At 41.4% G+C, this 24,030-nt stretch overlaps 1 protein-coding gene across 17 annotated transcripts in view; it reads right to left on the bottom strand.

The window, feature by feature from the left end:
- The window catches only part of APBB2 (amyloid beta precursor protein binding family B member 2), a 384,909-nt gene that overhangs the window by 344,179 nt on the left and 16,700 nt on the right, over positions 1–24,030 (bottom strand). For 7 of the 17 annotated variants that reach the window (XM_049709566.1, XM_049709565.1, XM_049709574.1 and 4 more), the window contains exon 1: positions 12,530–12,991. The exons of 4 other annotated variants lie outside the window; for them this stretch is intronic. The gene's annotated coding sequence lies outside the window, so the exon portion shown is untranslated. Of the gene's footprint in view, positions 1–7,398; positions 7,417–12,529; positions 13,001–24,030 lie in introns of those variants that run through there. 6 more of the 17 variants (XM_049709575.1, XM_049709578.1, XM_049709563.1 and 3 more) reach the window with 5 other exon arrangements.

The raw sequence follows: 24,030 nt of genomic DNA, 5'->3' as shown, positions 1-24,030 counted from the left end.
GAAAAAGAAACCAAAAGCAGCAAAAACCTGTACAATGTCCATTAATGTCCAATGGACTAAGGGGTCTCGTCTCCTCTGCAGAGATGGCCCTTATCGAGATCTAACCGATGCATGATGTCACTCTCATTTGGCTTCCCGGGTAGGTTTCCCTCCAGAACTCATGTCCAGACCTCTTTCTGGCTCTAGTCTGTAACATTAACCACCTGATATTTTAGTTTACATGAATCTCTTATGATTTGAGTTAACAAAAGCCCAGTGCCCAGAGTCCAATCACCTTACAGGTGTGCTGAGAAAAGAACTGATTCTCCAGGTTATTAAAGCTGAGAGCCAGACCCCAAACTACGGCGATAAAGAGCTACTTGCCGTGGGCCCTGCTCAACAACCATTCTGCAAGCCTGTAACACCCAAAGATCATTACTGTCCACACTTTCTTGCAAAGATTAACAGGCAGCTCCCAACAAAAAGAATGTACTCAAGGTACAGGCATCTTGTAAAGCAGGAGATGTCAGCAGCCAGCTTTGAATCTTGCTGAATAAAGGATTATGGAGGACAAAATAGCCAAGGGCCAAGAGCCAAACTCATACACAACTCAGCAAAGGTTTAGCAGCCTGTTGGTTTCAACTGAATAACCTTTTTATATGGCTCCCTTAGGACCTATATCCACAGTGGCCTAGAACGATCCTTATGAAAGGTAATCCTATCCATGTCCTTCCTCAACCTAAAACTCTTAGATAGTTTTCCGTTGCATTAGAAATAGAAACCAAAATCTGGGTAGTAGTCTGGTGTCCTGGGCCCTTCCCACTACCCCACACTTCATCAGGGTCCCTCCCCCTTGCACCCTCCAGTCCCTGAGTCAGCCTTGATCTTCACTCCAAAGACTCAGCGCAAACTGTGCTCTTTGTCTAGAATGTCTTCCCACCTCTCTACCCCGACATACACACATACACACACACACACACACACACACACACACACACAACTTTAGCCTAGCTAACTTCCACTCATCAATATCATTCAGGTTTCAGCTTAAATATCACTTAATCAGCAAAGCTTTCACTGACCAACCTTGAGAATTAATGAGCGCCCTCTGTTTGGTGGTGTTCTCATAGCACCCTACAATTTCTCTTCATAGAACCTACCACTACTTCTAATTACATAAAGGCTCTTGGTCTCCCGATTAGATTAGGAGCAACCAGAGGGCAGGGACTAAGTCTGATTTGCAAACCACCACATCCCAATGTCTAGCACAGCATTTTGCACTTCAGACACAGGGGTGGATGATCCTGCCCAAGTCCTCGGCTTCTTTCAAGGTTTAAATGAAGCATAGTATGTCAAGCACATGGATACGGTAAGCACTCACTATGTGATAGCTATTAGAATTACGGGGACTTCCCTGGTGGTGCAGTGGTTAAGAATCCGCCTGCCAATGCAGGGGACATGGGTTCGAGTCCTGGTCCAGGAAGATCCCACATGCCACGGAGCAACTAAGCCCGTGAGCCACAACTACTGAGCCTGTGCTCTAGAGCCCATGAGCCACAACTACTGAGCCCGTGTGCTGCAACGACTGAAGCCCACGTGCCTAGAGCCCACACTCGGCAACAAGAGAAGCCATGGCAATGAGAAGCCCGTGCACCGCAACGAAGAGTAGCCCCCGCTCGCCGCAACTAGAGAAAGCCCGTGTGCAGCAACAAAGACCCAGCACAGCCAAAAATAAGTAAATAAATTTATTAAAAAAAAAAAAAAAGAATTACGTCATGATGCCTTTGCTCTAAATATGCTTGAAATTTACAACTGCTTTTTCTTTCACCTGCTGGAGGAGAAAAAAGCCTAGTAAAAGATGCCAAGTTGTCATTTTTTCAATGATATTTTTTGACTGTCACGTCAGCTTATTTTTAGGATATTGAAAAACTTCAAACTGCAAGGTATAACATCAAGAAAGAAAATGCTTCTAAAATTAACACACTACACTTTTTTTACTCTGAGATAAATCTATACTCATCATCAGTATGTTTTCACTTCCCTCTGTAGCCTTTATTGTTGCCTTCTCTTTCAAACACCTGGTTATTACAATAAGGGCATTTGCTCCTTTATCAAACAACAAAGACCCCTCTAATAACTTTCATGAAAATGAGTTTTAACTATGGCCAAAACTTCATTTGCTTGAAAAACCTGCTCCTACCTCAACTATGAACTCATGAAAGTAGGATAAATCACAGCTATCCTGAGCAGTCCTTGTTCATAGGAGGATTTAAAATAATTCACAATTGTTAAGTTAGTGAAAAGATAAAAGTGGGGGATTGAAACACCCAAACTGATCATTTTTTCAAGATATGTTTCACTGTAACAGCAGCTAAATTATCCTGGGCCCAGGCAATATACTCAGGCAAAGGAAACCAGAGGAGAAATGAGAATTCAAGTGTGCTGTTTCCTTAGAAGAAAACTACACTTTAAAGAACTTGGCTCTAGAAAATGTCTCCACTGAACTTCCAGATATATATATATGTGTGTGTGTATATATATATATATATACAGATATATATATATGTATGTATATATAAAACATGCAGCAATATCTAGCAGCTGCATGCAAAGCCCAGTGGGTAATTCAACGATGGACAAAGATGGGGGTGGGGGGAGACTTTCCTTCTACCCTCCTAGGTTCGATAGCTATGTCTACAAAATAAACTGAGAACAGGCAGATTAACAGGAGAAAAGGTCTACAAATTTATTCATTTTTAATATTACACACATGTGGACATCACAGGAAAAATAAAGTGAGTACCCAAAAAAAAGCAGTGAGATTTGAGAGTTTATATACCATCGTGATACGGGAAAGAAAGGGAGGGATGTTTGTTGGCCTCTCAGGGGAGAGTAAATGATTTTTAGGTAAGATGAATGGGCCCTTAGAAGAATAGATGGGAGACATGAGAGTTTGTTATAAAGTCTGTCTGGGTGTGGTGTATGTGAAGAGGTAATCTTCCCCGGTTGATGAAACTCCTGGGGAGAGGATCTGTGACAACTGAGTTCCTTTTGGAGGGTCTGTCTTTAGGTAGATAAGGGGAGTTCAGAGAAAGCCGCGCACTGCATTTGCTGTTTTTCAAGTGCCTTTAGTTTAAAACAATCAATATACTAAAGTGGCACATTTTGGGAGGCATGTCGTGAAGTCCTTCAGATGACAGCATGATCCCTATCCTCACAGCCATCGGATAAACAGACACGTAATACGTACAAATATGCACACACATACATCTGCTACTGTGACTCTCATGAAAGCTAAGAACCTTGGTGGGGGGCAGGGGCATTTATGCAAAAGCAAAAGCAGCTCTCTTAACTGTTCTCCCCTTTAACCGACTTGCCAGATTAATTAGCACATCCCACTGCCTCTGTAGAGCATAACAACTGATGTTTCAGCACACCAGCAGCTCACAGCCAGTAAGAGGTGCTACCTGAGCCCAGGGCTTCTCAAGGTGTGGTCCAGAGATGGATGCCAGTCTGCAAACTATTTGTCACCAGCTGCCCAGGAAATGGAGAGTGAGCATGTACAAACGTGGGTAGTCATTACACACAGTTGCCACATCCAAGTGCATGAATAGTGAACTCATCTCAGTGACCAGTTCTGGCGGTGCTGACCTTGTGAGGTGAGCTGCATGAGGCACCAGCTGCCTACTAGTCAAGTGCTGTAGAACCATGTGACCACGAGGAACGGTTTAAGGTTACTTTGTTAATACATTTTAATATAAATGTATTAAAATCCACATCCATTTTTTTCATCAAAAGATCATTTAAATTTGACCATAAGTTTAAAGGACAAGTTGGAACTGGCTACTGAGGAAGAACTGAAGGTGAATTTCGACGCTAGAACATTGCTTGCTTCATTTGGAAGAAAAGTGAAAAATGAAGATCTTCAGCTTGCTGAAACTGCTTTGCCTTTTTTCATCTTCATCAACATCCTCTACAAGGCCAGTTCCGCTACCATGGGTGTTATTAAAACAAACCCACAACCAATTTAGATATACGTTATTCATTAACCCCAAGATAAACTATCACTAACCCAGCCTAGAGTAGATAAACAAGAAAGAAGTTCATTTCTGACACTAAAAATCTTAAGCACTGATATACACAGAGTTTGTTAGAAGTATACATAGGGTATTTAATGTGGAGCATCATCATTTTACTCACAAATTTTGTTTAGTTATAACTGGATTAACAAATTAACAAGAGTAATAGTGATTCTTTATGTGAATTGCCTACACACATGCTTCTGAAGAACATGTACAGATTTTGTAATTTTTTCCCACAATATTTGTTGTGCTTGTACTTACTGAGATGTAATTTTATTTGTTGTTTCTAAAATGTTAAAAAGAATTAAGGCTTGCATATCATATGTCTTTTTTATTTCTTTCCTTTTTTGTTAATAATAGTATAGGTCCATGACAGATAGAAAATAAAAAGACTAGACCTTCACCATATATAGGTTAAGAAGCAGTGATGTGCTCCCACCAGCAAAGCTGTATCCTCCTCTAGGGTCAGATGTGTTTACTTCTATTTATGCCAGTTGTTCTTATAATTTAATTTAATTGTACCCAAACACATAATAAATTGTATATAAATACATAAAATATGAGTTCAGAAAAAATGTTTCTATGAAAACGAAGTTGAACATCTGAATACTGTGGAATAACACAATAAAAGAGTAACACTAAAATAACTGCTGTTATATTAGGCATGAAGAAGTGGCAAAGGATGGGGAGGCAAATCAGAAAAATCTGGAAGGATTCTACATTCGTAGTTCACAAATATTCTGAAGTTCCAATAACACTTTAAAGCAAGCCAAACCGAAAACCAGGTGGACCAGACGTCACAGGTTATGGTTTAAGTGCAAAAAACAACATGGAAACCACTTACCAGGTCCTACCTCAGAAATCAGCAAACAGATGTACATTTATATGTTTGAATTTAAAATAAAATGCTTAAGATATAAATGTAGCTTTTTTTTTTTTTTTTTTACACTTCTCCACTTCAACTGAGCAGCTGCTGGTCATGATAATCCCAGATAAGAGAACTTATCCTGTAAACACAAAATTCTGCACAGAATATTCAAGAGATTCTGGCCTCCTGGCTCTATTACTGAGACATAACTGGCAGATGATAAAACGGGGACAAAATACAATGTACAGGAAAGATACACCAATCACAAAAAGTATAAGGACTCCAAAAAGAGGTTGTAACCACATGAAGAAAATGTAACAATTTGTGAAACTGCACAGCATATGTCTCTTTTTAGTAACATTATACCCACACCCAATTCCTACAGAGACTATGCTTTTTAGCAGTTAACAGCATTAACCAAATAAACGCAGAGCCCTCAGGGGACTTTCTTTCAAAGGTCAAGAAACTAGCGCAGAATCAAAAAGTAATATATAAAAAGTCCTTCATGAGATACTGCAAAACATTTTCTCTTACTATCAATATAGAAAGCTGTTTTGAACCATAAACCAAACTAAACCAATGCCATAGGTTTAGTTTAATTCTGAACTCAGACTTTTTTATAGCTTATCCACGTTGGCCCACAGCTCAGGATTAAAGTTTTAATTTAGCCTTAGGAAAAACAAGCAAAACAAATGAAAAGTACAATAGTGACGAGGGAAATTAACATAGGAAGTCTCATTTAGCATTATTGGGTTGAAAAAACTAAAATTATAGGGAAAAAATTTTAAGATTGTATTAATACTCAAATTGAAATGATTTGAACAAAAACTCATTTTGAGCTAATAGTCCTACCCCCACTTCAAAGCACTGGGACTTGGCTGAATTAATACAAAATTTCATTGTCAATTATACTACGCATATGAAATAGAACGGAAACAATATGCAAAAAAAAAAGGGGGGGACATAGAACCCTGTAGGGGAGGAAAAATAATTTTCCCTCCACACTCCTGAGTTCTTAGCTGAAACCCTTGTAATAAAAGACAGATTAACAAGAGAAAAACAAACAGAAACTTATTAACATGTATACTTTGTATACATGGAAGATACCCAGAGGAAAATGAATAACTCAAGGAGGTGCCTTAGAATTCAGACTTAAACACCATCCTAGTAGGGAAAGGGGAGGGGGAAGCTGGCCTCTTAGCGGAAAGTAAATGATTTTCTGGAAAGATGAACGGGCCCTTAGAAGATTAGGCAGGACGTATGATAGTTTGTGACAAAGTCTGTCTGGGGGTGGTGTCGACACCTAGGCTCCTCTCCTGCGATAAGAGTCAGTCCTCCCTGGTTGATGAAGCTCCTGGAGTGAGGATCTATGACAACTAAGTTCCTTTTCGAGGATCTGTTTTCAGGCAGATAAGGGGAGTTGGGTCAAAGCCTCTCCCTTTCATCTATTGTTTTTTTCAAGCGCCCACAGTTCAGAATAATCAATACATCAAAGTGGCATATTCAGAGGTGGCACATCCTAAACTCCTACAGTCATTTTTTGGGGTGGCATATGCCGCTACCCTCCACGTGCAAAGCCTAAACCATGCTGTTGGAGGGACACTGGGCCGATGTCCCGGGTCCTGCCCTCCAACTGTGGCTCTTCCGATAATTAGCACCATGACCGTGTTTGCTTTAATTCTCGGGTCCCCATCTGTGATCTCTGGGAGTCAGCTGATGTACACACACCACAGGCGCTACCCACTCTAAGATTCTATTGCCCTGAAACTAAACATATAACTGAAATGGACTGAAGCTCTTATGGGCAATGGAAGGCAAGAAGCAAACATAAAATCTACTACAGTGACAGATCTGGACACTCACCCACTTGGCTGATAGTTATGCTGGTTATGAAACAAAGGAAAAAATGGGGAGACATGCAGCCTACAAAGCAATGTCAAGGACTACCAAATTTTTATAATTCCTCCTGGCAAAATGATAAAACCACAATATAACTTAAAAATTTTTTTTTGCATTAAAATAGGTTTTCTGGGCTTCCCTGGTGGCACAGTGGTTGAGAGTCCGCCTGCCGATGCAGGGGACACGGGTTCGTGCCCCGGTCCGGAAAGATCCCACATGCCACGGAGCGGCTGGGCCTGTGAGCCATGGCTGCTGAGCCTGCGCGTCCAGAGCCTGTGCTCCGCAACGGGAGAGGCCACAACAGTGAGAGGCCCGTGTACCGGGGGAAAAAAAAAAAAAAAGGTTTTCTTCCTTATTTTGTAATTGGCAAAAATTTATTTTTAAAAAACACAAAGGAAATATATTGAGACAAGGGATTCACAGTGTTTATGTAAAGATTGCTTTACTGGCATCTTTATCTTCTCTTACAGAACGTTAAATTAATTCTTTCTTTTTAAGTGAAAAGGTGATAACGAAGTAATTAAGAATGTATAATCGGAACTAGATGGCCTGGGTCCAAGTCCCACTTACCAGCTGTATATCCCTGAGCAAGGTTCAGTTTCCTCATCTGCAAAATGAGGATAGCATGGTCTCAGCACCTCACATGGTTGTTGAGAGTTAATACGAGTCAATATATATAAAGCATTAAGGACAGTGTCTCTGGCACACACAAGAACCTATACGTGTTCACTAATATTTTATGGTAACTTCATGTTTAACTAAACACAGATGTTCCCTAATATACCAAATGAAAACCAAACAACATCAAGACCCTAGAAAACTGCACATGAAAATATCAACACTAAACATTTAAAACATTAAAATAATTCCAAAATATGACACATATATGTCCTATGACAGATGTATGATATCTATAACAGTAGCTTCATTTAAGTGTTTTCCCAGGCTCCAATCCTTCGTCAATCCATCCTATCCACTAGAGGAAACTTCCCAAAGCAATGCTGGGTTTAAGTCACTCCCTGCAAGAACCTTAACGACTCCATACAGTACAGGGTAACCCTCAGACCCCAGAACCAGACTAAATGAGCCACTAGCACACTGTACTTCACAGTATTTACCACAGTTTGTAATTACATACTTGATTGTTTGGTTAATACCTTTCTCACCACTAGAACGAAAACCCAGGAAGTATGGCCTGCATTTTACCCACCACTGTCTATCATAAGGCATGGCCTGCTGCAGGTGGCGGTAAGTATTTGATGGATGAATGAATGACCCTCAGCATTCATCAAGGCTCACAGCAACACCTCGTAGGTATGACCCTTCGTGGCTTGCAAAACACTCATATAAATTTTCTCATCTGAGCCTCACAGTAAGCCTTTAGGGAAGGCAGAGGCCCCAAATTCAGAGCCACCCAAGGTCACATTCAGTAGCAAAGAACCAAAGTGCCAACCCCTAGTCTGGAGTTCCTTCCAGAATCTTCTCCTGCCCGAGTTAAATCCAATAAAACATACTAAAGCCTCGGCCTGGCCTCACACTTTCCAGCCTCTGTGGTTTTCACTCTTTCCTTCTACTCACCTAGAACTGCCTCTGACCTCTTTTCCTGCTTTTCATTCATTCAGCCAGGATTTATTAAGGACTGTGATTGATGGGCAAACCTTCCTCCTTCCTTCAGGGCCCACTACTGTGTCATATATGTGCCATTTCTAGTGCATGGACATCTGTGTATTTACTCAACAAAATGTCTTTCATTGTACAGACATTTATTTGTTCTTTCAATAGAATAGTGAGCACCTACTAACTGTCCTACTGCGTGAGGTTCCAATGAGAACTGCACAGTTGGAATACTGGTGTCCTAGTGGTTTGAAAAACTACTGCAGTTTCTAGAAGAGAATAACAATGTAAATCAGTCTGCTTTAAAAAGCAATACAATTGCTGCTGTTCACAGTCTGAGACATCCCAGGTACCTTAATTAAGAAGTAAAGCAGCCACCAATATCCACCAAAAAATACAGATTTTATCAATTTTCATATCATTTTAAAAAGGAATACAGATTAAATTTATGTACCATCATTTAAAAAAAAAAAAAGACTCACACAACGACATCCACAAGCCAAGTATCTTCAGGTCTACTCCACCAAAATGGTTTTTGTACATCAGGTCTTTTAAACAGTTATCGGCCCTTCTCAAACTTGTCAGCTCAAAAGCACACACAATTAAAACGGAAACAACCTATTAAGGAATCCGATTCCTCTGAATTACTAGCACAGAACCACAACTCTAAATACTACAGCAATAAACCTGCAATAATCCTCGTGAAATACAGTATCAATTAAATGTTGGTGCAAGAAATGTAATGCAGAATTACTGCCGTATTAACACTCCCTGAAGATAAGTCACCAAAGACTTTAAACAAGTGAAAATCAATTCTATGAATATTTAACACAGCTGGCTTTATTTAAAATTTCCCATAACACACACACTGGCATAAAACAGAGCCGCAAAGGGTTAATAATGCGAGATGATATATGAATTCAGAAGAAAGGAAGACAGCAGCCTAGGAATCTTCCTTTATCTTGGAAATGACAATATTTTACAGCCTCGGGGGGAAAGAAGACAAAACAGTATTCCATAATGTTAACTCATTACAAGATTTAATAGAAACACTACCCAACTAATTTTAATCCTCCTCTTTCTTTCCCACCTAAATTTCATTCCTGAATTTAAGAGGCCAATCTCAGATAAGACAAAAAGGAAAGTTTCAAGAACACAATAACGAGAGGAATGGACAAAAACCTGAGAAATCATCTGTCTCGAGGGCGAAGGCTTGGGTCTGTGAATCCGTATAAAGCTGTATGTCTGTCTCTACCTCACGATCTCCTACACGGACACAACTGCTTTCAAACACCGTGGTCCCACAGGTCTCGAACAAGCCTAAGTAAACCTGCAGAATGGTGGGATCGTGCTGGTTTGCTTGCTTGAGGGTCTTTAAAAGTAGAGTGAAACTTGCCCAGGTGTTTTCTTATATCTTCCAATGGACCAAGGGGCCTCCCCACCCCCATATAAGTCTCCCGATCACTCTGCCTTTCCACACCTTGACCATCTACAAGGCAGTGATTTATACATCCCACAGAGAAGCCATGACCAGCCTCAAGGAGCCTCACTAGGAAAAGCTTCCCTTTTATTAAATCTAAAGCTCTTCTCGTTGTGCAGTTTAATTCCACTCCCCCCCCCCTTTTTTTCGTCTGTGAACTCAGTAGAAGGGAATAAATCTCTGAAAGAAAAAAATCCCTTTCATCTCACAAAATAATCACATTTGCGAATTCTGTGAGTTAACAGAATAGGTGTGCCCTTCAAAGAAGGGAGGACATTAGTGATCAAATTTAATTCTATCATTTATGTTTAAAAGATTCAGACCTAATATGGCCTTGTAGAAACAAAGCATTTAATATCTCCTTTGATTCTGAAATTGTACGGGTCTCCCTGAAAGTTTAAGTTCACACCTTCACCTACATTCAGTTCCCAGCAGGTGCACAGAGCTTTTCCTAATGGCTTCACTGAGTCACTGAGTAGGTGCAGATACAACACAAGGCCCTTCTGTTTAACTACTGCAGTTGCCCTTTGGGGTCTTCTGCTTCCTTACCTTGTTGGACTGGGAAGATGATAGGAGATGATATTCCAGTCTGTCAATTACACCTTACTCATAATTCTTGATTTTAACATATGCGAAGGATGAAATTGAGAAGCTACTAAAATTGTTTTTGAATGTAAATTATCCTGAGGGCTAATTATGTACAATTTCTTCATTTTCCTTATTCAAGCAAGTGAATCCCAGATAAATTTCCTTTCAGGTCAAATTTTTCTTCCCTTATAAATTCATGACTAATCCTATATAACCCTAAGACTACCTTACTCACCCCTCAAGAACTCAGGATTACTATATTATCCTGTTAGGAGGAAAGGAGCTAAAACTTGTCTGAGAGGGACTAACATAACATACTTCGGCATGAAGTTGTTATTACCAAGCAGAGTTAAGGTTAAATAACCCTGTAAAAGAAACGGGGAGGGAGCCTGAGAAGTACCTGACCTCCATTCTAACACAGTTACACAAAGGTTTCCCAAAGGTTTTCCCCTCTCTAGCATCCTAGTTACTCTGTACCTCTGGGGTGAACATGGGCCCCCAGCCTCGGCAAGCTAGTCGTAAAAGTAAGAGCTGCCTATATTTACAGCCTCTACTTTCTCTCTTCCCGTTGAGTTCACCCCAATCAGGCTTTCATCCCTGTCGTTCTATCAAAACTGCTCTTGTCAAAGTCACCAATGGCCTCCATGTTGCTGAAGCCAGTGGTCAATCTGAATCCTTATTCTAAGGGATGATTACTCTGTCTCGAAACATATTCATTACATGCCTTCTGAAACCCTGCCCCCCTCTTTCTTTGGGTTCACTTTCTACCTCACTGACTCCTCTTTCTAGGGTCTTCTTTGCTGGTCCCTTCTTATCTTTGAACTCTGGATTCCAGAATCTCTCATGTATCCAATTGCCTGCTCAGCCTCTCTACATGAGTGTCTAATAGGCATCACAAACTTAAGTCCTAAATCAAATTCCTACTATTACCACCTAACTGGCTCCTCCCAAAACCTTGCCCATCTCAGTACATGGCAACTCCATTCTTCCAGTTGTCAGGAGCCATCCTTGCCTCTGCGTTTGTTTCCTCTCTTTCTCTCCCCTCTTCTCTCCACTTCTAATCTAATCTAACGGGATAACAGCTCTACCTTATATCGAGAACCTGACCACTCACTACCACCTCTAGCACCTGGCACAGCGAACACCATCTCCTGCCTCAGTTATAGCAATGCCTCTGCTTCCTCCCTTCATTCTAATCTCCACAAAGCAGAGTGATCCTTTGTAAAAACATAAATCCGATTATTATATTATTAACCTGTTCAAAACCCTCTAATGGCTTCCTACCTGTTGTGGGTTGAAGTGTTTCCCCCACAAATTCATATGTTGAAGTCTTAACCCCCAACGCCTCGGAATGTGACCTTATTTGGAAAGAGGGTCATCACAGATTAATCAGTCGAGGTCCTTAGGGTGGGCCCTAGTCCAATATGACTGGTGTCCTCATAAGAAGGGGAAATTTGGACACAAAGACACACACATAGGGAGAACGCCATGTGAAGATGAAGGCCGAGACCTGCAAGCCAATGAACACCAACTACTGACAGCAAATGATCAAAAGCTAGGAGAGAGATGGAACAGAGACTCTCTCACAGCTATCAGAAGGAACCAACCCTACAATACCTTGATCGTGGACTCAGAACGTCCAGAACTGTGAAACAATACATTTCTGGTGTTTTGCCATGCAGTCTGTGGTACTCTATTACAGCAGCCCTAGCAAATTAATACACCACCTCACACAGAATAAAAGGTGAACTCCGTGCCACGGCCCGAAGGCCCCACATGACTGTACCCCGACTCACACACTGGGCCCCTTGACGTTCCCCCAACAGGCCAGACACACTCCTCCTCGGGGCCCAGCTCTTCCCATAGCCCAGCCTCCTCTGCCCCAGCGCCCTCAGTTCCTTTAGGTCTCTGTTTAAATACCTCCATAAGGCCTTCTCCCTCCAACACTCTCCACTCCCCTCCCAAGCTTTATCTTTCTCCATCACTGTGCTGTCACCTCCAGATACTTTAAACACTTACTGTGATAGACTGGAAGATCCACTGCTAAGACCCGCAGAGCAGCTGCAGGTAGACAGGCTCCAGGGCCCAGCTCCTCGGGGTCAGCTGGTCAGCCTTAGTGCAGAGAGCTTCCGGCCGGAGGCCACACCCCTCCTGGGGCAGCTGCACCTGGTAACACACCTGAAAGGAGTGAGGTCATCGCTCAGTGTCGGAACCTCTGCCAGGGAATCCACGTCACTCCAGAGGTCTCCACAGGCTGGTGGGGGCTCTGTCACGTCAAATCTGCATCACAGTTCAACTTCTTCCTCGGCCCAATGCTGCTTCCACCCTCTTCTGTTCACCGTGTTGATCCCAAATAAACATCTTGTTCCCCCAACTCCACCTCAGCGTCTGCTTCAGGAAAACCCAACCCTGAGACACTTGTCTACCTTCCACAACCTGAACGTAATCTTATTGAGGGAAGGGACTTTGGTTCAATGTGTCCCCAAAGCCTAAAATACTACCTGGTACAAAACAGGAAATGACTAAATGGGAATACTGGAAGGAAGGAAAGGGGCGGGGCGGGGCGGGGAGGGAAGGCATTGACCATTTGGATAGGAGACTAGCCCCTGGATAAAACAAAAGCTTCTTAATATAGTCACAAAGCAAAAGGAATACACACTATCACAATGAAACTAGGCATGAGGTTTCTAAAGTACACATGGCTATTTGATTTCAGAGAAACTTCGAAAAAAGTTGTGCACAAAGTTCCTGAGATTCGCTTATTATCTTGAGACTCCTGACTCTTCCCTTCCTCCTAGGATTTTAAATTTTGCAACCTCAAGTTCTACCATCGAGAGGGTTTTCAGGACCCTAACCTTTAGGAAAGATACTGTACAATCACTGTTCGATAGCTTTGTGACATCTTATATGTTAATTCTTAACTCCCACTAATGAGAAACTCTGCTCAGCATTTGATCATAATAAATAGCTTATTACAGCCTTTCTCTTTATTGACTGCGTCTTATTTCAAGCCTCACTCAAGACATTCTTTTTTCTTTCTCAGAGAACTGCCTTTCACTTTATTGCAAGACTAACTGCCTTCAGCTCTGGCAAATGATTTAAAATATATTTTCCATGCTCCACAGCTGGCTACTCATTCAGACCCAAATAGAGCTGGTTTCTACCGGGTTCCGTATCTCATGTCAATTCAGTCAAGAATATGTGAGGTCTGACTATAAAGTAATAAAGCTGGGAGGGTTGTGTGTGCTTGGTTTATAGAATTACTTTCACTTCTTTACATATCATTGCACGATGAGATTCTAAGGGGAAAATGTAAAGACATGTTTAACACCAAAACCAACAAAATCACCCCTAAACTAGAGTTACTACTGTTCCACTGGTCTGAACTACTCTAAGACAAATGGTTTCAGAACACTGTGTTCCTAGAGCCCAGGAATGTCATACATAGATGTACCTGAAATATTTTATAACCATAAATATGAATAACAGAGTCTTCCCAGTGAGACCCATCTAATTTCATCAGCCTTCTGAAATTACATCTTTCACCAAAGCAGCCTCGGAGCACAAAGGCAATAAGATAACATTAATTAAAATACATAAAACCATCCAGGAGTAGCAAGGAGTATGCGACCTTTTTTTTTAAGGGTAGAAATTGAACTAAAAATAGTAATCAATGTTTTGCCAGCTTAAAAAGCTAGGTCTTAAAAAAAAAAAAAAAAAAGCTAGGTCTTACACAGTGCCTGAAGCTATAAATCTACCAGACATTCTCCAAGGCAGGATAATAATTAGCATGTTATTATTCATTTGTCTGGTATGCAGCTAACTTTGCAGGGTGCCTGTGCATGCTCACTTTGCAACTGCGAGCTTCAGTTCTCTGCTACCTGGTTGCCATTAAGGAGAATCCAGGAAGTTCCAAAATACAATGTGTCATCCCTTACCGCCGCTATGCCAACAATCGAACCATGCAAAAATGAATCCTAATGAGACCCTCATTATAATCACTGCTGAAGTTCAGCTCTCCACTCCATTTGGAAGACATTTGGGGACTGAAAAGAGAAAACAGATTCCTGGGACATTTCAGAAGATTGGCCATTCCTGTCGATGACCTACCTGGACAAGGCAAAAGAAAAGGATCTTAAACAGGCAGGAAGGTTTCCAGCTTTGGTGCCTGTGGGGACGGTGGTGCTGTTAACGACGGTGGGGAACACAGCAAGTCCTAAAAGGGTTAAAAGGTGGTGGCATCACACATAGCTGGCAGGGATGTAAACCTGAACAACCACTTTGACTCCATTAAGGCTGGACGACCAGCAATCCCATGTCTAAGAATACACCTAGAAGAAATGCATGGTACGTGTCCACCAAAAGGCATATACAAGAATATTCATAGCACCATTATTCTCAATAGCCAAAAATCGGGAAACCAACTATCTGTCAACAGTAATGTGAATAAGTGGAAGTATATTCACACAATGGAAGACTACACAGAGCGGAAAAGAATGAACTACCGCAACTCACAACAACATGGGAGGTTGAGCATTAGAGTGCCAACATGAAAGAGCACATACTGTATGACTCCAAATACGTGAAGTTCAAAACAGGGAAAACTCAGCTACAGTGACAGAGGTGTAATGGGAGGGATATCCTATGGAAGGGGACAAGATGAAAGCTGCGGGAAGGATGGAAATGTTCTCTATCTTAATCTGGCTAATGGCTACACAGGTGCATATATATGGGAAAACTCATCCAGCTGTACACCTAAGATTTGTGTACTTCCTCTATAGAAGCTATGCCTTAATTTTTAAATTTCACGAGTAAATTAAATTCTCCTAGCCCTGCAGCTTTACAGTGATAATCCCCTCCTCGAAACAACTCACTCACCACAGCTACCTGATAACAAAACAGGCCCACTTCAAAAGTCAAGCGACAAAAAAAAAAAAAAAAAAAAAAAGTCAAGCGACAAAAGCATCTTAACAGACCGAAGTCCTCAGTACAAGTAAATGCACATTTATGAACATCTGTATGTAATTTATGTACCATTGAGCTTGCCCAAGGAAGTCATTACCTAAATGTTCTGGACGTGAAGAATCTGGCTCCAGATTCTTCAGGTGTAGAACTGTGGCCCTGACATAGTATGTCATCTCCTGTCTCCTACTTTCTCTAAAACCCCCCAGATGTAATTTATTGATCCTTCTTCTGTGTTAAAGGAACAGGTCTCCACACGCTAACACTGTTTATCTGTGAGCCCCAGGGAGACAGGCTGGGGTCAGTGCACTCACTTTTGTCCCCTAAGCACCTTATACACTGCCCTAGCACAGTGCAATAAAGGTGTCTGGATTTTGAACAATTCAACACACCTTCAGTAAAATTCTTTTAAACCTTCATGGCTAGGGACTTCCCTGGTGGCGCAGTAGTTAAGAATCCGCCTGCCAATGCAGGGGACATGGGTTTGAGCCCTGCTCCAGGAAGATCCCACATGTCATGGAGCAACTAAGCCCATGCACCACAACTACTGAGCCTGTGCTCTAGAGCCCACGAGCCACAAATACTGAGCCCGCATGCCACAACTACTGAAGCCTGCGCGCCTAGAGCCCGTGCTCCACAACAAGAGAAGCCACCGCAATGAGAAGCCCGCGCACCACAAGGAATAGTAGCCTCCGCTCGCCGCAACTAGAGAAAGCCCGCACACAGTAACGAAGACCCAACACAGCCAAAAATAAATAAAATAAAAGCTTACTGGCTAAGAAATTGGATTTAAAAAACAAAAACAAAAAACTGGTAGAATTCTAGTCTCAGCTCAACTACTTTATGTACTAAAATTCTTTAATCTCAAGATTCCTTTCTAGATAACCAGAATATATTTACTTAAATAATATACATTTCATCCACTGATTACCTCAACAGTAAAATAGGAAAAAGATGAGAAAGACCTGGGGGAAAGAATGAATGTAATTGGAACCTACTATGTGATAGGCCCTCTCTTAGGCACTTTACCTACACACATTATCACCTACAAACCTCACAACCTTTTAAGGTGGGAATTGATCTCTCCCGTCCATAGATGAAGAACACTGGGGTGCGACTGGTCCATCATCACAGTTACGTGCCAGAGCTAGGATCTGAGGTAAAGACTGAAGAACACCAAAGCCTCAGACTTTCTCCTAGAGGATGATTCTCCCACTGGCATTCCTGAGCTCTCCAAATGGAAACCTGGGGCTCCCCAAGGCTACTTTCATCAGCAAGCTTCACGTGTTCCTTGTGGAGGCTGCTGTTTTCTGCATCATTAATTCTGCAGCTCTCCCAAGACCCAGCTGGGAGCAGGACCACCGCTTCTGCTGTGACTGCAGCTGTCTGAAAAATACAGCACAGCCTTGGGCAGGTTGGAAGAGCCTGAGGAGGGGTGGGAGAGGGGGAGAGAGAGAGAGAGAGAGAGAACACACACGTGTGCACACAAGCAAGAAGGTGTACGTATGCATATGAACTCTAATAATAAGGAAGTAAAGATAAATTTTAAGTCATCCAGAGAAGTGATCACATTTCTTTAATATGGTCACATCAGGATCTAATACATTAGTCTTTACTTATTGGGATATTTGTATATTTGAAATATCTTAAGACAAAAGTTTACAAATAGATATAGATACACAAATATCAATATGATATATAAATACACACATCTGGAAGGTTACCCACACTATTAACTATTAACTATGCTACGTACAGGAAACAGGAAGAAAGAATGGGGCATTTATACTTCATTCTGTATATCTTGAGAAGTAAATAAGATAAAACCTAAAGAACAAACATAAGTTTTCAATAATTACTACAGTTTTACACAGAGATGTGATTTACTTTTAGATTTGACCCAGCTGATCTCCCTTGAAATACATCTTCACTTAGCTTCTAAGACATCACACTCCTCCATCACTGCCCAGTCCCTCTCAGTCTCCTTTGCTTCTTCTTCCTCTCATCTCCCCAACCCTAACTTGCCAGTGCAAGTCTTCTCTAACTTCACTCCCTCTCTGGATGATCTTTATACTCCCAAACCTGTAACTCCAGCTCAGACCTCTCCCCTAAGCTCCAGACTCCTAGATCCAACTGCTGGGTCCACATCTCCAATCAACGTCTGTTAAACACCTCAAACTGCCATTTTCAAAGCTGAACTCCTGATCCACCTTGTCTTTATCCATTCAGGCTGCTATAACAAAATACCATAGAGTGATGGCTTTAAAACAACAGAAATTTATTTCTCACAGTTCTGGAGGCTGGATGTCCAAGATCAAGGCACCAGCAGATCCGGTGTCTAATGAAAACCCTCTTCCAGGAAGGATACAGACTGCCAACTTCTCATATCTTCACGTGGCAGACAGCACAGAGGGTTAGCAAGCTCTCTCATAACTCTTATAAAGGCACTAATCCCATTCATGAGGGGTACATCCTCATGACCTTATCTATAGGCCACATCTCCTAGTATCATCACATTAGTGGGTAAGGTTTCCAACATAAGAATTTGGTGTGGGGACACATTCAGACCTTGACACTCCCTCACCAAAGCCTGCTCCACTGAATCATAGTCTTCTCCATCTCAGTTCAGAGCAGCCTCATACTTCCAGCTGCTCAGACTAAAATCCGTGGAATCATCCTTGACTCCTCCCTTTCTCTCACACCCCACATTCAAGCCATCAATAAATCCCACTGGCTCCAATTTGAAAATATACTAAGAATCCAGTCACTCCCACCGCTACTGGCCTTGTCCAACTCTCCATCATCTCTCAAACCAGATTACCACAACCATCTTTGGACTGATTTCCCTGAGTCCACTCAGCACTCCTAAAATCTATTCTCATACAGCCACCAGATGACCCTTGTGAAATGTAACAGTTACCCCTGGCTGGGAACCCTCCAGTGGCTTCACATCTTAATTGGCATTAAAGTCAAGGCTGTTCCAATGGCCCAACCAGCCCTAGAGGGATGTTTCAGCCCTTCACCCCACCTTTTCATCTCTCTGATCCCATCCACTCCTTCTCCCCTCATTGCAGCCATGCTGATACCCTCCCGCTCCTCGAACACCACTGCCTGGAACACTCGTTCCCCAAGTATGCACAGCACAGGCCACCCTCCCTCACCTCCTTCAAGTGTTGATTCAAATACCTTCTCTGTAAAGCCTTCCCTGACTGCCCCCCATTTAAAATCACACAGAATATAAAAAAAGAATGTGTGTAAATATATACATATATGTGTATAACTGAGTCACTTTGCTGTACAGCAGAAATTGGCACAGCATTGTAAATCAACTCTACTTCAATTTTAAAAATAAAATAAAATAAAATCACATCCCCTCCTTCTCACCCTCCCCTTACCACCCATCCCTCTGGTCTGGTTCATTTTTCTCCACAGTACTTCCTCCTTATGATATCAATTACTTATTTGATTTAGTTACTGTCTATAATCCTGACAATGGATGCAACTTCCACAAAGGCTCAGATTTTTATCTGCTGTGCTGTGTTCACTGCTGTATCCCTAGCATCTCACTGGCACTCAATAAATACGCTTAATGATGGGCTTCCCTGGTGGCGCAGTGGTTAAGAATCCGCTGCCAATGCAGGAGACATGGGTTCGAGCCCTGGTCTGGGGAGATCCCACATGCCGCGGAGCAACTAAGCCTGTGCGCCACAACTACTGAGCCCACGAGCCACAACTACTGAAGCTCATGTGCCTAGAGCCCATGCCCTGCAACAAGAGAAGTCACAGCAATAAGCCTGCGCACCACAACGAAGAGTAGCCCCCACTCACCGCAACTAGAGAAAAGCCCATGTGCAGCAATGAAGACCCAATGCAGCCCAAAATAAATAAAACTAAATAAATTTATTTTAAAAAATGCTTAGTGAGTAAATATAACCTTTTTTTAGCCACTTATTTCACCAACATTTTTAACTAGTTTAGTGTAAAACAATTCCATGATCATCATTATGTTGTTCCTGTCCTGAATTTTCTAATTAAACATCTCCCCAAAAATCTCACTCACCAGCCTGCCCTGTGTCCAATGCTGGCCTTACTGCCCCTGCAGTCGAGAAAGGCCTAATTTTTTTGCAAGTGCCAAGAGGCTTAGCAGGCTCTACCCCAAGTGTTAACAATTATTATCTCCAAATGTTGACATTTCTAGTGATGGTTTACTTTTTATTTTCTTTCTGCCTAAGTCTTGTCATAATGAGTACATTTGACTCTCATGATCAAAGAAAACCACAACTGGAAATGACACCCCCCTTTAGAAACTAAAAATAAAAGTAGATTGGACCACAGCTGAAATCATTCATGCATTTGTCATCACAGCTCTGAGAAGTGTAGCCAAAGAAATCCCGAGGCCACACGCCTCCTTTCACCTCTAAACACCTGCCAATTTAGCAGCACCACCAATGGGCTGCATTCCAGTGATGGTTTTTCTAAACTTACCCTGGTTCAGAACACAGACTGATGTCACCGGGTAATTTGGAGACAATTAACAATAAACCAAACCATCTTTAAATTGATCACTTAAAGATACAGGTGGTTCACCAGATCTAAAAACAAAACCATGTTGGCTCAACATGCTGGTTTATTTTTTTAATTTTGCCTAATCAGCAATCTGCACAAAGTTTTGTGCCAATGTCTGGCCTACTTTAATCACTATTTCCTCTACTTAAAGAATGTATTTTTTTCACCTCCTAACCCAAATGTTCAAATGGTGAAAGCTGTTTCAAGAGAGTATACAGACCCAAGGGTACAGCATTTATCCAAGCCCACAGGAATCGCTGAACTCGATTAAGAATCTTAAGGGAACCCTCTTAGCCCTTGTCTTCTTTTAGCAAATTGAAGAGTAATAACATTAATTAGAGCCAATACTTTTTTTAAAACACTTACTTTGGACAAGCACTGATCTAAGCACTTCAAATTAATATGCCCATTTAATCCTCCCAAAGTCTGTTATCCCTATTTAAAAGATGAAAATACAGAGGCACAGAGAGGTCAAGAAATTAGCTTAAGGAGACACAGCAGTAAGTGGCAGAATTTGAATCCTGGCTCTAGGACTTATACTCTTGGACCACTATGAGTAACCACTGGGTGTATCTCCTGTGCATGCCATGGTGGTAATACTCCATGCCTTTGGATATACTACTCCCATTTCCCCTAATGTTCTTTGTTTCCTTTGCTGCCTAGAAAACTCCTATTCAACCTCCAACACCCATATGTGGGAAACCTTCCCTGATACTCTGAAACCCTGAGAATTATTCAACCTCCAAAACCCATATGTGGGAAACCTTCCCTGATACTCTGAAACCCTGAGAATTAATCATGCTCTTTCTACTTTCTACCACCATTTTCTTTGTTCATATACTATTTCATCAAAGTGTAAGTGAATTAATCTTCCCTGACTTAACTATTCATTCTATGTGAAAAGGAGCTGTATCTGATTCATATCTGAATTCCCCACACTTAATAAATTTCAAACAAATGAATTAATTTACAAGTTTGAAAGCTTTCTGGGTTTATTTAATAATATAACAACAACATTTATTAAGTGCTTACTATTCTAGGCACTTCATGTATTTTAATTCACTTAATCCTTACCATAACCCTATTGACAAAAGTACAATTATTGTCACCATTTTGCAGATGTGGAGGCAGAGAACGTTAACGATTCTGTTATCGCCCAAGGTCAAAGCTAGCAAGAACCAGAATTTGACCCCAGGCAGTCTGGCTCCATGCTCACTGACTGCGCAGTTCATAGGTCCTGTACTGGACTTCCCAAGGTCCAAGGAATGGTCAAAGCCAGTTCTTGCCCATAAAGATGCCATGTGGAATCTTCTTTCTAAAGGATCTATGAGGGTTCACCCTGAACACTCACTGTCTAGCATGAGGGTTGTCATTAAAAAAGAAGCTCAACAGATATTTGTTGAAGGATCAAAAATCATTTCTATATAGTTTTTAAACGACTGAATTTTTCACATGTAATAGCACCAGGTACTGCCAAGGTATTAAACATAGATTACTTTACCTTCAAAATGACCTCATGAGGAAGGGATTCTTTTTAGTCCTACTTTACAGATGAGGAAACTGAGGCACCACGAGTTTCAATAACTTGCCTTATGGGCTTCCCTGGTGGCACAGTGGTTGAGAGTCCACCTGCCGATGCAGGCGACACGGGTTAGTGCCCCAGTCTGGGAGGATCCCACATGCCGCGGAGCGGCTGGGCCCATGAGCCATGGCCGCTGAGCCTGCGCGCCCGGAGCCTGTGCTCCGCAACGGGAGAGGCCACAACAGTGAGAGGCCCGCGTACCGCAAAAATAAATAAATAAATAAATAGCTTGCCTTATAACTTGAGGTTCAAGATCACAACATTAGAATGTGAAGCCAGGATTCAAACTTAAGCAGTCTGACTCTATAGTCGCTTCCTGGGCCTGCTGGAACAAACACAAACTGTGTGCCTTAACCAACAGAAACGTATTCTCTTAAGAGTTCTAGAGGCGGAATTCTGACATCAAGGTGTTGGCAGGGCCATGCACGCTCCGAAGCATCTAGGAGAGGATCCTTCCTAGCCTCTTCCAGCTTCTGGTAGCCCTGGCGTAACCTTCATCGTCACATAGTCATCTTTCTTCTGTGTCTGTGTATCTCTGTCTTCACGTGGCATTCTCCCAGTCTGTGTCTATGCCCAAATTTTGCTTCTGATAAGGACACCAGTTACAATGGATTAAGCGTCCACCCTACTCCAGTTTCACCTCATCTTAACTTGACATCTTCAAAGACCATTTTGTAAATAAGGTCACATTCACAAGTACCAGAGGTTAAGACTTCAAGGTATTTGTTGGGGGTGGGGGGTGCACAAGGGGAGAGACACAGTTCTAAAGGTAACAAATACCCTATACAGAACTGACTCCACAGATGCAGGGAAATGACTCCATTTTTCTAGCCAGTTAATTCTCTTGATCGGTGCAAAATTTGTTAGCTCTCAAATCACTCTTTTGAATACAGAGGGGAGTGGTTAAATGTTTGAGATTCAAGGGTTAAATGTTTGAGATTCAAGCGTTTCTTTACATACAAGGTAAACAGAACACAATCAAAATGTAAACATATTTTAAGTAAATTAGAAACTTTATCATAAAAAAGCAAGTATTTCCCTAGAATGGAAACCAGTTAATATACCAGAAAAAATCAAAGTAAAATACTTATAATCTGCTTACCTTCCCACTCTCTTCATTTCTCTCTCCATTTCTTCCATTAAGGCAATACTTCTGAATTTTGACCAATGAACAATCATCAAACAATATTCTATAATAGCGACCTATAATCATTTGATACTCTCTTTTAAAACTCTTAAGAGAGGTATCCATTTCTTTTGATTCTTTGGGGCCTACAGCTAACAGTTAAAGATTACATGCGGCCTTCAAATTTTTATTAACAAAAATTAGCCCTCAAGGAAACATGTAAATGAAGTACACAACTATGCAGGTAAACAGGTGTGTTTCAAATTTCTCCCATTGATAGCTTCCCTATACCTCCAGAGTCTAATGTCAAACTTGCACATGCACCCTACATCAACTGTGCTTTCTTTATCTGTTAATCATGTGAAATACCTTTACCACACACTGGAAGCCTGATTTTCTCTGTATGCTAAGGAAACAACCAGAAATTTCCAAAACAGGCTAATTCAGAATTTGGCCCTTTAGGGACTTCCCTGGTGGTGCAGCGGTTAAGACTCCATGCTCCCAATGCAGGGGGCCCAGGTTCGATCCCTGGTCAGGGAACTCGATCCTACATGCCACAACTAAAAGAGCCCGCATGCCACAATTAAAGATCCTGCATGAAAAAAAAAAAAAAAAAAAGATCCTGCATGCCGCAACTAAAGATCCTGTGTGCCGCAACTAAGACCCAGCACAGCCAAATAAATAAATTATTTATTTGTTTATTAAAACAGACTTGGGGAAATTCTCTGGCATAAATAATTGTTAACCAACTCACTACTCAGGAATTATTAAGATGGTTTTCTTAGATGACATTATTGATAACTAATTCAATGAATACATTTTATTATACTAGCATCACCCAGATGGCAAAAAGGACCACAAAGTTGCCTTAACTCATTTTAAAGATCAAAATATAGCATTTAAGTCAGGATGCACAGTACACCAAAGCTAGTCAAAGCAAACATCATAGGGAAAATGATATTTCCTAAAATCAAATTCTTGACCTGAAATTCTATCTGCTTTCTTGTATTCCATCACTATCCTGACTCAAATAGAAGTGGAAGTACTAATAGGTTATTCCAAAAGATCGTTCAATTATTTTGGAAGAAACAAATGACCTATATATTTTTTTTAATAAAGTAACAGGCTTCCTGTAGAAAAAGGTCACTATTAACATGGAATAAATTAGCAAGTAAAATTCAGTTTTGCTAGTACACTGCATTAAAATGCAATTTTCAGACTAATACGTTTACAGAACATTTCAAGACCGCCAGTTGCTCACCCCTGGCGGCTGGAGCTTATCCT

Source organism: Orcinus orca, chromosome 4 (genome assembly GCF_937001465.1).
Source record: "Orcinus orca chromosome 4, mOrcOrc1.1, whole genome shotgun sequence".
NCBI lineage: Eukaryota > Metazoa > Chordata > Mammalia > Artiodactyla > Delphinidae > Orcinus > Orcinus orca.
This window is presented reverse-complemented; position numbering and strand designations above follow the sequence as displayed.